Genomic DNA, 7,275 nt, shown 5'->3' with positions numbered 1-7,275 from the left:
TATAGACTAATAAACCCCCACACAATTTCTGTTTGTTTTCCAGAATAGTTGGACCAATTCATAACTCCACCAACAATGCATTTGCTTGCCCCAGTCATATTTGTATCTTTTATCAGCATTGTCAATTTGCTGAGTATGAGGTGATTCCTTAAGAGGGTTTGAGTTTGCTCTTCACATTAATGATTTGAACCATTATTTTTATGATAATTAAGAGCTTACAATTCTTTTGAGAACTTTATGCTTATATCCTTTTGCCATTATCCACTGGGAAATGACTCATGATTTCATACATTTGTATTCATGTTCTATATGTTGTGGATATAAAACTTTAATCAAATATATTTGGTGAAAAATTTCCCCACCCCAGGCAAAAGTTTCCCTTCTTTACATTAATTTTATTTGTTCAAAAGCTTTTTAATTTTATTTAATCAAAACTATTTTTTTGAGATCTTTCCCTCTATCTTTTGCTTGATGAAGATCTCTTCCTTTAGTCACAGATTTAAGAGGTACCTCCATCAGTTTTTGTTCATTCTTTTTATGGATCTTTTCATTTTGTCCACATAGCAAGCTCCTGATAAGGAAAATTTTCTACCAATGGAGATCAGTACCTCCTTTTTAACTTCTAGTTTTTAAGAACTGCATGGTACACTAAAAGGTTCAGGGTTCTATCCAGTGCTGCACAGTCTGAGTGAATCAGAGTCAGAACTTTCTGACTCTCTGGCTTGTGTTCTTTCAAGTATACAATGCTGTCCTGGAGATTTTTCTTTCTTTCATTTGGGATTAGTGAAAATGAATCTAGAGATGAGATTAGTTGAGTAGATTTAGAATTTAAAGATGAATGAATGCATTCCTTCACCCCCCCCTTCATCTATTGATTGGTATTTGTGATTTCTGAGTAACTAACAGAATTCTCTAATCCCTAATAAGAACTGTACACATTTCATGGTATTAAAAGAAAAGGGATGTCAATGAGAACTGGACAAAAAAATGAATGAATGAATGAATGAATGAATGAATTAGTAAACCAATACAATGATCTCTGGCATTGTGTGGCAAGGGGGTTGTATATTTTATTAAAATTCCTCATTCTAAAAATTTCATAACTGACCCTAATAAGTAAATTGATATTCTTAGATAATTACTCTTCACTGAAGCCATTTGGCTACATAATTTTCTTTTTTCTTTCTCTTTCCTTTCTTTTTTTCCAATTACAAATACAGTTTTCAGCAATTATTTTTGTAAGGTTTTGTGTTTCACATATATATATATATATATATATATATATATATATATATTTATGTTAAACATATATCCATATTGATCTAGTTGTGAAAGAAGAATCAAAAAAGGGAAGAAAACCATGAGAGGGGAAAAAACCATAGTTAACATAGAACAAATTTTAAAAGTTGCTAAACTTTGGTCTGCATTCAGATTCCATAGTTCCTTCTCTGGGTGTGGATGATATTTTTCCATCATGAGTTCTTTAGAATTGTCTTTGATATTGTGCTGCTGAGATGAACCAAGACCATCTTAGTTGATCATCACACAATATTGTTTTTAGTGTGTACAATGTTCTTCTCGTTCTGCTCACTTCACTCACCATCAGTTCATGCAAGTCTTTCCAGACTTTTCTGAAGTCCTGTTCCCTTATGATTTCTTTTTTTCCTTTTCCTTTTTTCTTTTTTTAGGTTTTTGCAAGGAAAATGGGGTTAAATGGCTTTCCCAAGGCCACACTACTAGGTAATTATAAAGTGTCTGAGGTTGAATTTGAACTGAGGTACTCCTGACTCCAGGGCTGGTGCTCTATCCACTGTGCCACCTAGCCACCCCTTCCCTCAAGATTTCTTAAAGAACAAGAGTACTCCATCATATTCATATGCCACAATTTGTTCAGTCATTTCCTAACTGATGGGCATACCCTTCAATTTCCAGTTCTTTGCTACTATGAAAAGAGCTGTTTTGTACATGTAGGGTTTTTATTTAATTTTTTGGGGGGGGGCAGAGCCAAGATGGCTGCATGAAGGCAGCATTTCCCAAGAACTTCAACCCCCAAACCTCCCAGAAACAAAGGATTGCTCTAGCAAAAATTTAGAGGGCAGAACCTACAGAAAGACTGACTGATACATTTTCCCAGTCCAAGATAACTTGGAAGTTCCATGGGAAAGGTTTGTTTTACCAGGACCGGGGGTTGGGAAAAAAGCCATGGTGCAGCCCAGCCCAGCCCAGCCCAGCCCAGTGCAGCCCAGAGATCACCAGCAACAGCTTGAAGGGGTGGTGAGAGAACTCTTTGCACCTGGATGAGTATGGAGTGAGGAGCACCTGCAGCAGAATCTGCAGTGAAAATCGGGAGAAAGCAGCTTGCACCCCCAGGGATGGTAAAGGAAGTCAGCAGAGATTTCTCTGCTCTCCCTGGGGTAGGACTCTGTTGTTTGCACATATTGCAGTTTGGGCTTTATACCAAGGAACCAAGGAACCAAGCTGGATCCCTCCTTATAGCCCCAGGGCAGAGGGAAGTGGGGGGGGCATCTACATATCAAAGCACAGGCTAGAGAGCATAAGACCTTGGAGGAATAAAGGTCCTAGTGGGGTATCCCCCCCCCCAAAAAAAAACCCAAAGCCTTGGAAGTGCTGTACATTAGTCTTAGGCTGAGGAAATGAGTAAACAACAGAAAAAGAAGAATCTGACCATAGAGAATTACTTTAGTCCCATGGAAGACTAAAACATATACTCAGATGATGACAAAATCAAAGCTTCCATATCCAAAACCTCCAAGAGAAATAAAAAAATGGGCTTGGACTATGGATGAGCTCAAAAAAAAAGACTTTGAAAAGCAATTAAGGGAGGTGGCAGAAAAATCATGAAAAATCAAATCAAAAGCTTGGTGAAAAATATACAAAAAAATACTGAAGAAAATAATATGTTTAAAACCAGTTGGGTCTAATGGAAAAAGCAAAACAAAAGGCAAATGAGAAGAATGCCTTAAAAAGCAGTATTGACCAACTGGAAAAGGAGATAAAAAAGCTCTCTGAAGAAAAGAACTCCTTCAAATGCAAAATGAAACTAAAGGAAGTTGATGACTTTGCAAGAAAGCAGGAAGAAATAAAACTCTGCCCCAAAAGGCAAAAATTAGAAGAAAATGGTGAAATATCTCATTGGAAAAACAACCAATGTCGAAAACAGATCCAGAAGAAATAATTTAAAATTATTGGGCTATCTGAAAGTCATGACCAGGAGAAGAGCCTAGACTTCATTTTTCAAGAAATGATGCAGCAAAATTTCCCTGAGATCTTAGAAGCAGAGGGTAAATTAGAAATTGGGGGAATTCACCAGTCACCCCTTGAAAGAGACCCCAAAAGAAAAACTTCCAGGAATATTATAGCCAAATTCTCAAACTCCCAAATCAAAGAGAAAATTCTAAAAGCTGCCAGAAACAAACAATTCAACTACTGAGGCTCCATAGTCAAGATTACACAGAATCTGACAGCCTCTACTTTAAGGGCTCATAAGGATTGGAATATGATATTCTGGAAGGCAAAAGATCTTGGTTTACAACAGAGAATCAACTACCCAGCAAAACTGAACATCCTCTTTCAGGGGAAAAGATGGACTTTCAAACTTTCTTATTGAGACAATCAGAGCTGAACAGAAAGTTTGATCTCCAAGTACAGGACTCTGGTGAGCCATAGAAGGAGTGGAAGAGAGGGACTAACTATGAGGAATGATGATGTTGAACTGTTTGTATTCCTGCATTGGAAGAAGATATTGATATATGAGCTTTCTCATTTATAAGAGCGGTTAGAAGGAGCATATATATATATATATGTATATATACATATATATATATATATGACATAGGAAGGAGTGGAATATAATGGTATGATGTAGGAAAGGGATGGAATCAATGGGCAATGGGGGAAAGTACTGGGAGGAAGGAAAAGGAGATGAAGAAGAAACTGAGAGATTTCACATAAGAATCAAGATAAAGCTTTTTCAATGGAGGGGAGGGGGCGAGGCAAGGGGGAATAAGTGAGCCTTCATTTTCATAGGAAATGGCTCAGGGAGGAAATGACATACACACTTAATAGGGTGAAGAAACCTATCTTGCCCTGGAGAAGGATGGGAGGACAGGGACGGGATGAGGGGGGAATAGGGGGAGGGAAGGGAGGAAATAGGTGATAGAAGAGAGGGAAGATTGAGGGAGAGGGTACTCAGATTTAACACACTTTTGGACAGGGTAAGGATGAAAGGAGAGAGAGAGAATAGAATAAATGAGAATGGGGAGAAATAGAGTGGAGGAACAGTTAGTAATAGCAACTGAGGGAAATATATTGAAGCAACTTCTCTGGTGGACTTATGATAAAGAAAGCAACTCACTCCAGAGACAGAGCCATTGAAATCTGAACACAGACTGAAGTACAACTCTCTCCTTGAGGTTTCTCATCTTCTTGGGGGGGTATATTTATTCTTATATTTACTCTTATAACATCAATATATGGCATGGTAACAATGCAGAGATTGTCAGACAGCCTTCTGGGGGTGGGGAGGGAAGGGAGGAGGGGGGAAAAATTGTATAATTCAGAGCCTTGCAAAAATGATAGGTACATATTACTATTGTACATAATTGGAAAACAAAATGTTAAAATGTTGAAAAAAATTTTTAAAAATTAATCTTTTTTGGTGATCTCTTTGGGATACAGACCTACAAAGACATCATTTCAAAGTCATTTCATGACTTTGCTCACACTTGTTCCTCAACATTTCTGTTCTATCCAGGGTCTGTGCATGCTTCCATGACCACCCTAGCCCATTTTGTTCTCTCTGAACAGGAATTATTCATATATTTACTGTAATATTTAATCCTATACCCAGCTTGTATAATGAATCACAGAAATTCAGAAAGACCTTAAGTGTCATGTAATCAAATATGATTTCTTTGAAGACCTATAGAGGAGATACTTTTTTTTTTATCATGAGGCAGCCCAATAATCCTAGATTGAGTTTTAAAGAGAGGCAGTGTGACATGTTGGAATCAGGAATACTTGGATTCAAATTTTGATACAAATTCTTGCTTACTTTGTGGTGAGAGGCAAGTTACTTAATCTCTCTGCATACCTCTTATTTTCCTTATCTTCAAAATAATAATCATATCTGTTCTAGTGACTATCTCCCCAGGATGTTGTAAGATTTAAATGAGAAATATTGATGTAAAGAGTTTTTCAAACTTTAAAATTCTATAGAGATGCTTTGTGATTAGTCTACTTTGTATTTTGTCCATACTTTGTTTTGTGTTTTGTATGTTTTGGTCTTCTCTATCCAATAAGATAGTAGGTACCATGTTTTAGGTTTTCCACCCAATCAACATAGAATTGAGCATTAAGGAGGTGCTCAGTAGATGTCTTTTGGATTTTTTACATAGTGAGTTTAAACTAAGGCTTTCATAACTCTTTATCTCTGGGCCCTACCTACTGCCCAGATCCCTGAAGTACCAAAACAATTTGATGTTAAGATTTTTCTCAGTAAGAGAATCCATTTTATGGATTATCTAAGACTCTGCTTTTCTTTTCTTCTGACTGTGACATTCCTTTGGACCATTTTACTACTTATCTGTGCATCTATCCTGAGGGGAGACCTTTGCCTCCTCCCCTGATCATGTCCTTGACAGAGCATCTAAGTCTGAGTAAAAGGAGAGGTAGTGGTAGTTGTTTCACTACCTGCTAAGAAGTAATAACCTGAAAATACAAAGGAATTTTATGCCAAGCACAGAAATTGCTATTTGCCACACCACATGGGAGATTTCTAGGGATTTTTACAGGACTCAGAACACAGCAGTAACTCAGTAAATGGTGAATGACTGGCTGACTGATTAACTCCTGATATTAGACACAGTTAGCTCATATCTCACATCCAAAGCAAAATAGAGAATTGGTTCTGATTTCCAGGTCACTCAATCCCAAGAAATTCACCAAGGGAAGTGATCTTAATCCCAGAATTTCTTAGGTAAATAAGATGTCCTTATATGTACTCATTGTTAAACATTCTCATCACATGGCAAAAATAATATCCTAGATCTAAGCTGTGATTAGTATAAGTTTGCTATTTAACATAATTACTCATGAGAACGTATTTTGATCTTGTTCTTAGTTTTATTTCAGGTATGATTGTCTGGATTGCTATTAAGTCAATAGTCCAGTGTACAAGGGAAATGCCATGTGCTGCTCAAAGGGATTGTATTCTGAGTACTGCTATAAGTGGATACTTATATCTGGCAAAGTTGAGGAGATGGCCTTGTATAGGCAAAGGTAGCTTCCCATTGTTCTATTTCTATTGGAACTGGAAAATTTTCCACCTGGTTAATTAACAATTGGATGCTAAATGTGATGTTCCTGGAATCAAAGGGAGCTAAGGGACTTTTCCCCCTATATAGCTAATGTCAAGTCCGACTGTGCCCTTGAAGTGTCAGTCTTGATATTGTCATATCCATGTCCCTCTTTTTCTTCCATTTGTGGCAAATTTCTATACACAAGACAACTGAATAATGGAAGTTTTATTATTTTAATACTGAAATTATTAATTTAGCTAATGTAATTAATAGCTATGTTAGTTCTATGTATATTTTTGGACTTATTGCCTAATCTGTAAGGTGTTTATCCTTTTTTCTTGGACTGATGTCAAGATAGGAACTGAGGCTCTTGTACTGCACATTAGTTTGTCATGGTTTGCCCAAGATGTTTATGCAGAGGCCCTCCATGTGGTCCCTAGCTGTCTTTCTTGTCAAGAAGGAAACTGTAATAAAAGAAGAGTGAAAGTGGGTACTCTACCATCTAAATACCCACAAAGTGACTATAATGAAGTGTCAAAGTCTATGGGTTGCAGATATGTTTTGAATTGCAGAACTTCATCCACTAAAATATTTGTGGCTTTTCTTTTGTGTATCCTCACAGAGAACATATACAGTTTAGGTTTATAATACCTCCCTTGGCTCAAAAAAGTGAACCCCACCAAATCTCACATTTATAGGCAACAGAAATTGGAATAATGCAGTTAGGGAGTGTTATATAGGTCTAACAGTGTTATTGTCCATCATTGTGGTATGAGGATAGGTAAGGAAGGATTATTGAAATGTGTGCTTAGTCAGTCCTTGTGACCCAACTGTTTTCAATCGTGACAGCTTTCCAGGCAGTCTAATAGGGAAAAGAACCACTTATTTGAATCTCATTCCTTTGTCCTTTGTAGTTATCTGTTGGTCCAAGGTAGCCCATGCCATTCCATGTCCT

The sequence above is a fragment of the Macrotis lagotis genome, chromosome X, assembly GCF_037893015.1.
Source record: "Macrotis lagotis isolate mMagLag1 chromosome X, bilby.v1.9.chrom.fasta, whole genome shotgun sequence".
Classification (NCBI taxonomy): domain Eukaryota; kingdom Metazoa; phylum Chordata; class Mammalia; order Peramelemorphia; family Peramelidae; genus Macrotis; species Macrotis lagotis.
The sequence above is the reverse complement of the archived record's forward strand: the minus strand, read 5'-3'. Positions refer to the sequence as shown.